Source organism: Heterocephalus glaber, unplaced genomic scaffold (genome assembly GCF_053883595.1).
Source record: "Heterocephalus glaber isolate CG9 unplaced genomic scaffold, H.glaber_assembly_v1.0 deba00001689, whole genome shotgun sequence".
Lineage (NCBI taxonomy): Eukaryota > Metazoa > Chordata > Mammalia > Rodentia > Bathyergidae > Heterocephalus > Heterocephalus glaber.
Window position 1 is genome coordinate 7,905,715 of NW_028258414.1, and position 9,006 is coordinate 7,914,720.

Here is a 9,006-nt window from a genome sequence, read left to right on the forward strand (position 1 = left end):
ATTCCTGACCTTAAAGTCTGCCTCCCCTTTCTCTGCCTTCCCTACTTCCTGTTCCTGTTTATTTTCCTCCAAAACATTTAGCTCATTTTTCATGCTGTATTTACCTTTACTCACTGTCTCTTTCCTCCTATTAAAAAAAATTTTGGGGGGGGTACTGGGGATTGAACTCGGATCTTCGCGCTTGCGCAGCAGGTGGCAAAACCCCTGAGCTAAATCCCTGGGCCTCTTATTAAAATTTGAACTTCATGAGGGCAGTTTTTTGGAGGAGGGGACTTGTTTTGCTTTTTGGTATTGAGGAATCAAACCCAGGGCCTCAAGCAGGCTGAATAAGCCCTCTACCACTGAACTACAGCCCCAGCACAAGCAGAGATTTTCTGTATCACCAGAGCCTAGAACAGTGACTAGAACATAGCAGGGGATTCATAAATATTTGCTGAATGAATGAATGGTGCTCACTGGATGTCTGTTGAAACAATGAATGAACGATTGAATCAGTCACTCAGGGGCAACCCACAGAGAGGTAGAGGGCAAGCTCGGGTCTCAGAGGGGTGGGCACCATTTCTGCAGGGCCCTGGGCATGGGCAGGTAGCCGGGCCAGGAAGACTGTCAAGCCCACAGCACGGCAGGGGAGAGCAGGTCCGAGAGCAGCAGCGCTCCTGGGTCACGTATCCTCCTTCCGGGGAGGGGATGAGCCTGGGGCTGGCAGTGCTAATCGGCCCGTGAAGAATGACTGCTCTTGGCAGTGGAGTACACACAGAGCCCGTCTGTTTATCTTCCTTTGGCCCCAAGCAGCTGAGGCTCTTTTTCATCCTAATTGCTTTGCTTCAAGTTGCTGTCACTTCTCTGGAACAGCAGAAAATTAACTGTGCTAGTGGAAGCCACAGCTGTCCAGAGATGGGCCACCTCTGAGCGTGCGAATCCCGGACACGGGAGGGACATGGGAGGGATATGGGACCCCATGGAAGGGCTCTCAACCCAGCAGGTCCTCTGCAGCCCTCAGGCTTCAGCCCCAGCTAGAATGGAAAGCAGGAAAAGAGGGGACCCTTCTCTAGTGTCTCAGCATCTTTGAACAGTAAAGGGGAGCTTTTGTGGGGTCTCGGGATCTCAGGGCAGGGTATATGCATCTCATCCATCCACTTTTTCACAGGGGAGGAAAGACGCACAGCAGCACAAGGGCCAATCTGAGCTAAATCCCCCATCACCAGAATCCTCTTCCCGTCATGCCATGCTGGTGGCCTGTGTCTCCTGCCAAGACATCCAGAAGGGAAAACGCCTCAGTGAGCCATCAGGTCTGTCCTCCCTCACCCCACAGCCCCACCCTTCTTTTTTCCTGTAAAGATCACCCCTCTCAGCTGGGCAAGGTGGCACAGGCCTGTAATCCCAGCACTCGGAGGCTGAGGCAGGAAGATCGAAAGTTTAAGTCCAACCTGGGCAACTTAACAACTTAGCAAGACCCTGTCTCAAAATAAAAAATAAAGGGGAGTGGGCCAGGGAGTGAGCTCAATGCAAAGGCACTGGGTTCAACACCGCTACCTAAATAAATATTATCCCACCGTGTCCCATTCTTTCTGCACTGTTTGATCCAGCAAAGAGAGATAAAGGAGTTGGTGGTATTTGGACATCTGGGCCCTTGGAATTCTTTCTCTGTCTGTCTGTCTCTCTCTCTCTCCTACACATGTGCGCACACACACACACACACACACACTTTTGCCCACTCATAGGCCCACTCATGGGCCCAGCAGCTTCTCTTTTCAGGTAACTGGTTTCCTTCTCCCTGGGACTTGCAAAGATGTGCTAACCTCAAAGTGCTCATTAGCAGAGGGAAGTCCAGGTGCTCAGAGAGCAGCGGCTTTGCCTGGCCACGTGCCAGCTGGCTACAAGCCAACTGGCTACCCAAGGGCTGATACCCAGGGGAAAGGAGAACTTCGAGCCCTTGTGGGCACCTCTGACAAGGAAGGCGCTACCGAAGGCTGTACTCCGCACCCAATGGGGCAAAGCCAGTGGACCCACTAAGCCTGGGCTTTGGCACTGGGTTCCTGGCCCAGCTTCAGGCCTGGTCAGCTGTGTGATCCTGGCAAAGCTGGCTCCTGTGTACAGTGGATACGAGGATGCTCAGACCTTAGCAGAGGCCTCCTGCGCATGACCGCCCCCAGCTTGCATGTTTGAGACTGAGTGTGGGGCCTTGAATCTGGCCTTTACTCTGCAAGAAATGGGGAGCTACAGAATGTTTTTGAAGCTGTGAGTGCCCGAAAGAGGTGCTGGGTGCCCCCAGACTCTTCCCTGTTGGCAGATATCACTGGGATCCCAGCAGGGGCACCGCAGAAGGTGGGAGGTGGACAAAGGGTGAGGTCAGGGGACTTGTTTCTTGGCTCCTTCCTTTTCTCTTCCACTGTCTCAAGTCACAGCTCCCACTAGGTGGCCTTGTCATACAGTCCTGTCCATCTCCTGTGGCTGTCCCTCCCCTTCCCCTCCAGGCCCCACTGTCCTCAGCTTGCCCATCCCTGGAGTGGCCTTCCCCTGTGTAAACAGCCCCTCCCCTCAACTCTCCTCTAAGGACCGACTTGAATGATTGTGCTGTCATCCTCTCCTGACAGGAGCCTGCTGGCTGTGTGCCCTGTTCCCTCTGGCCCTCAGTTCTCTGGGCCTCTGTCCCTCCGTGGCTAGGCTTGGTCACTGTAAGGGATGCTGGGAAATGTTCCTCTCAGTGCTTGCCCCTATGTTACAGTGATGGGAACCTGAGGACTGTCTTCCAGGCAAGGCCTGGAACCACCTTGGTATCCAGAAGCTGGGGCCTTGCCTCCCAAAGGTCCTGAATCTGAGGGGAAAACATTGACCTTAAGGAGCTCTCTGAGGAGTGGCTGGGATGGAATCAGAACCAGACACATAAGTTTCTGGGCACCCAGCTCTGTCACCTCTAAGTGGGCCTGGTTCCCCATCGTCCCCATGAGACCTCACCACTGCCAAGTTTAACCAAGGGGCCCACAGGACTCTGCCACCAACTTGCTATGTAACAGTGGACTGGTGGCCTCTCCTCTCTGAGTCCCACATTGGGTCTATTACTGAAGAGGACAGCCTGGGTCTGGTGCACACATTATGTGTGGGGTCAGGTGAGAGAGCTCGCAGTGGGGGCCCAGTGTCAGGGGAACCAGTATGGCGTTGCAGATATTCCAACTGCCAGCTCAGATGTTCTGGGTTTAATCCAGCTCCAGCACTTTCAGACTGTGTGACCCTGGACAGTTGCTTAACCTCTCTGACCTCAGGTGGGCATCCATCAGTGGGCACAACAGCAGCTCAACTCCAAGGGCTCTTGGGATGGTGAGCGTGACCATGCACAGAAAGAGCTTGGAACATTCAGGCCCCAGCCGAAGGTCGGTAATCCAGAAAGCTCTGTCCTTGCAGGAGAGCCATGGATGGGCCTGGCATGGTAGTCAGCCTGACCATGAGGCATGGGTAGGAGCCTCAAGGAGGAAATGTCTGGCTCAACCCCTGATCCGCCAAGACTTAGGGGCGCAGGACAGTGCTCCCCCTGGTGGAGGTGAGAGGGAAGCGCATTCAGGGCGGAGGTGCAGCCTCTAGGGCCCTCCTAGGTGCCTGAAGAGCCAGATTCGGAGGAAGTCCCATCCCTGTGGGCTGTCACTGAGGGACCTGAGGCCCTGAGGAGCACAGTTTCTCTTAGCTTCAGCCTCCTACTTTGAGCCCCCAAAACAGCTTAAGACAGCCACAAGCCATCTCCTTGGCCACCTGCCCCACAAGGCAGGGTTGGGATGACAAAACACAGTTCCTCTTCACAGGGACAGGACTGGTAGCTTCCCTTAACAGCAGCACCGCCGCTCTCAGAGCTCAGCCTACTTCTGACCACAGAGTGGTCCCTGCTTCTCACTGCTCGGGGACAGGGATCTCTGCTCAGCCCTGCTGCCATGGAAAACGTACCCTGTGCTGACAATGGAGCACACTGCAGTGCTGTCCTTGGGCACGGGAGGCTTCGTGCAGATTCACCCCAGGACCACCCAGCACCCACCAGGGCCTCTTATTCACCCTAGTCCTGGCCACCTGGTCCCTCTGGGCTCTGAGGACTGGCTGCTAAGGGGCATGGGTGGTCACACTCTGGTGGGTCTTTCACTGGGAAGGCAGCGAAATCTCTTTGGATGCTGGTTCTCTCTAAGTACGGGCCTCTGCTCCCAGGGGCACTTTCCCGGGTTCCCCTGCCTCCTTTCCCTGTTCTCTGTTCATTCAGCAAACACGTCAACGTAGCCCCTCTAACCACAAGCTGTGTCAGGGTTTGGGCAGAGGACTTTAGGATGGGGTCAGCCCCTCAGCACTACAGGCCCATGAGGAGGGTTCCCGGACGGTGATGGCGTCCTCGCTGAGCACCAAGACCTCCAGTCCTGCTGTGGCCGACAGCCTCTGCTGATTCCCTCTCGCAGACCATTAGTTTCAAGGCAAGACAGAGACTCACTTTCTGCCCAGTTCCCTCACTGCATCCAGCAGGTAGCAAGCAGAACCAGCCCTGGCTAAGTAAAGGACAGGATCTGCCTCAAGGACTCGGGTGGCTCAGGCTCACTGAGGACAGAGCACTGCCGGGCTGGGCGGAAGCCATAGCGCCAGGAGCTGCTTTCAGCTCCTCTGAGGCCAAGGCCAGGAAAAGTGCCGGATTCCAAGGTTACCGGCAGGGTCAGACTGGCCCGGTGCAGTGACATGTGCCCCTCCCCCTGCCAGGGAGGACAGGCACTCTGACAGCATGTGAAGATGGCCCATAGCAGGGAGAGGAGCATTTCCCCATACACAGCTGCCACTGAAGAATAGGGAGCCACAGCTGGTGCAGGGCAGCTGAAGTCCTTGGGATCACTTGGTGGCTGGGCATTTATAATCTGTGTTGAGCCCATGCCCCAAGGCTGGCCTGTCCAGGGTCCCTGGCTTCCATCTTTCTGCCCTCATCTGACACCCAGTTAATGTCTCTGCTCAATCTGGAAACATTTTCTTAACGACAAAAAAAATAAATAAAATCATAGGTTAAAAGTCCGGAGCAGTTAAACAGCTGGTGACGTTGTGCGGGCAGTTGCCCAGCGGACACAGAACCTCGTCTCCTGAGTGGGTGGCCTTATAAGGACAGGTTGAGGAGGAGAATGGCAGGGGGGAGGGCCACCAGCAGGGGCTGGGTGGGGTGGGTGCCCCACTTCGGGGCTGGGTATGGAGCTGGCGGGGGCGCCTGGCCAGGCCTATCCCGCAGAGCGAGCTGGCAGCACTCACCCTCCACGACCCTTTGAAACAGGGCCAGCTCTGCCTGTCCTTCTATCTTCCTGCTGTCTTCCCCAGCCCCAGCTCTGAACTGCTCAGCCCAGCCCGGGGAACCCCACTCCAGGGCAGAGGTCACTTCCCATTGTCAATCCTCCCACTCCTGGGCCAGCTGGTGTTAACAAGGGATGGGGTGGCTGAGTAGGGACAGCTGAGTGATGAGTTCTGGGCCTGCTCAGGGTCACCCTTGTCCCCAGCATGAAGGCACAGACCCACACCTGCTGAAGGTGGCTCCACGGAGGCAGGGAGAGTTTCTGGGAGGGCCCTAGGTTGTCTGGACCTCTGGAGGAGGACAAGCCTGGCCCGAGGATCTGGGGGTTAGCAGGTGTGTGCAGGAGGTGCTGACCTGAGGTGGGCCTCTGAAGCCTCCCCAACTCCATGAGGAAAGACACCCCAAGTCTTCCTTGACTTGAGGCTCATCTTACGCAGGGATAGGAGGGCTGGCCCAGTGTGAGAAGCCAAGGGGCCAACCCTTCCCTTGACACCTCTCATTGAGCTGGAAACCCCATGGCTTCTGAGCCACTGTCTGAGGTAAGCATGGTCTTCTACCCAGTGCTCTCTTGTAAGGTCAAGAGCACTCCCTACAGAAGTTGGCAGGGAACCCTCCCGGACTGGACCGGAGGCCTGGGCACCAAAGGTCAGATGGTCAGGCAAGTGTACCAGAAGGGGCTGAGCGGGGAGGAGACCATGACGAGGTTGCTGTCTCCTGACTTCTCCGCTGATCCTCAGGGCAAATGAGGCCAGGGTGGGCCTTCCTCCCGCCCTGACCTGGCAGCGCCTCCAGAATGGCACCAGCTGTGGAAGGCTGACTCACAGCGAAGCAGGGTGGCAAGGCTCATCTTGGAGGTAAGAGGAGGCTGCAGTGAGGGTCAGCCCTAGGCCCCGCCTGAGCTTTGGGAGCTGCTGCCTCATTCACACACAGCTGGTAGAGACAGGAAGTTGGGGTCACATGGGAGGCCTGCTCTACTGTCATTGCAGACTGGAAATGTCCCTTGTGAAATACCAATACAAATCACAACAAAACTCCCTCTGGGACTACCAGAAATACCAGAGGAGTTTTGTATTATCTGAGGTGAGGCATGGACCCTCTGTCATAAGCCAAATCATGGTTCCCAAAGGCCCAATTCCCAGAACCTGGCCAAAAGGGCTTTGCAGGTATGATTAAGTTAAGGCTCTTCGGATGGCGGATTATCCCAGATTACCAAGGGGGCCCGATGTCACCAATGGGATCCTTCAGAGAAGGGTCAGAGGGCCAGGTAGACAGAGGACACCATGCATGTGCCTCAGGGAGGAGCCACACAAGGAACCTGGGGCCTCAGCTGGAAGTGGTTCTGAGAGAGACAGCCGTCCTGTCACAGTCAGGACTCATGCTGGTATGGGGCCTCTGAGGAAGCACTGTGGTGGCACAGAAGAGACAAAGCATAAGAGGGTGAAGGGAGAGCAGGGATCAGGGATCAGGAGCTGTGCCTCTTGCTGCACTGGGCCAGGCCTCTCCTGCTGTCCTGGCCTCCCCTCCAGGGGTTATCAGGTCTCTCGCCTGCTGCCGTCAGGTATCTGGAGTGTCACTTGCAGCTGCTTCCTGGAGCCACCTGATCCCTGTATTAGCTGTGGAGACAGCTGCTCCACCAGATGCCACTTCCAGAGTCCTGTGCCCGAGCCAGACCAGAGAAGCCGAGTCACAGGGTGAGCTTCTCCCAGGTGTTCTGAGTTTGATTACAAAGGCAGGGATACTGGTCAGCTTTCCCTTGCTGTGAAAAACTTCCCAAGAAAATCAACTTAGGAGGAGAATAGGATTATTCTGACTCACAATTCCAGAGTCCATGGTTGCTCGGCTGGGTTGTCTGGGTCTTGGGGTGCGGCAAGACATCATGGAGCGTGGCAGAGCAAAGCTGCTCACCTCACAGCACCCAGGAAGCAGAGAGAGAGAGAAAGGGGAAGGAAGCAGGATACCAACAGCCCCTTCAAGGGCCTGCACCACTTCCTTCCCCCAGGCCCCATCTCTTAAAGGTCCCACACCTCCCAGGATCGCTGTCACCAGGGACCAAGCCTTCAACACAGGAGCCTTTGGGGGATACTGAGGATCCCAACCACACTGGCTAGAAATCTGTTAGCTGTATCGAAGATGCAGATGGTGATCACAGTGACTACAGAGTGAGGAAGGTTATAAATGCGTCTAAATAAGTAGCTTAGACACAGTGCCACAAGGCTCCTGTGTGCTGTCCCCCTAAGCACAATTGAAAAGTCTCAGCATCTGTATTTTACGAATAAGTAACTAAGGCACAAAGAAGGTGGGGAACTTTCAAAAGGTCACACAGCTAGTTAGTGACAGGCTATAGTTTCAGCCCAGCTCTGACTTCAGGTTCCATGCTTCCAAACTACACTATTCTGCCTCCTAAAACATATTTTAAACTAACCATCTGTCCAGTGCTGTCTCATTTTTAATCAAGCAATACTTTTTTAGAGATGGAAAGGCTGCTGTAGGTGGCAGGAGAATGGGAGTGGTGGCCTGGTTGTAGGCCTGCCACCTGGGCACCTCTATGGCAACTTAATGAAGGGGACTTAATTAAGGGGACTTAATAAGGCAGTAGACCGAGGCCAGGTAAATTTAATCAGAACCAAAATAACTTGGGCCCTAAAACTCCATCTTAGAAATTGAACTTTAATTTTACTGTCTTTTTCCAAGGGTAGTTTTATTTTTGGCAACAGACGCATGACCAACTTTATGCCATCCTGCTGATTTTCTCAAATAGTTCTGCATTGCCTTAAAGTTATTCAAAGCACATCTGAAGGCCAAAGAATATCTTTCATGTGATTTCATGTTGGCAGGCACTGGGGCTTAGTGGAAAACATTGAGAGGGCGTGGATGGGGCTCAGGAGACCGGGGCCAGGCCCAGAAGTCTCCATGACACATTCAGACAAGGTGTCTGGGCCCTGAGAAATGTGGGAGTTTCTGTTTGTGACTTCATGGGCCCCAGGTAGAAGTGCCCCCCACCCCCCACCCCACCCCTGTTTGCAGGTAGAGTGGTTGAGAGGTCTGGACTCTGTGGAAGCTGTCGAAGGCCTTCCCATGGGCACTGGGAAATCAGGGGCACCCATGTGTTGGCATCTGACTTCTGTTGGGTCAAGTCATGGGCCACTCCAGCAACTGGCCCTTCCCATCCTTAGGGCCCTCCAAAGAAGAGGTGTTAAGCAGCTGGAGACTACTCTGATCCCAACCTCCCAGCTTCCCAAAAGATGAAAGAGGACAGAGGACCCCAGATTGTCAGAGCAGAAGGGGGCCTAAACTGGCTGGTCCAGAAAGCCAGACACATTGGCCCTGGGTCCATTACATTGTGAAGAATCCTCAGAGAGCTTCTTACATAAAACAAAACAAAACTGAGACTGTGCTTGCAGTCCCAGGTACTCAGTAGGCTAAGGTAGGATGACTGCTTGAATCCATGAGTCCCATACCAATGAGACTATGTCTCAAACAAACAACAAAACAAAAACCCCAGAGGCTGCCAAGCTGTCCTTTCTGAGAGTATGTCATGGGCAGTGGCCAGGTCTGGAAAATTTTGACCTGATCAAATTTTTCTACTTTTCCTTGGGAAACAGAGCCCCAAAGAAGCCTGGAGCCTGACATCCACAGAACCTAAATCAGAACGTAAGGCTTCTGATTCTCAGTTAAGATGTTTTTTCTACCCAAGACCAGGAGCCTATGGGACTCGGAAGAAC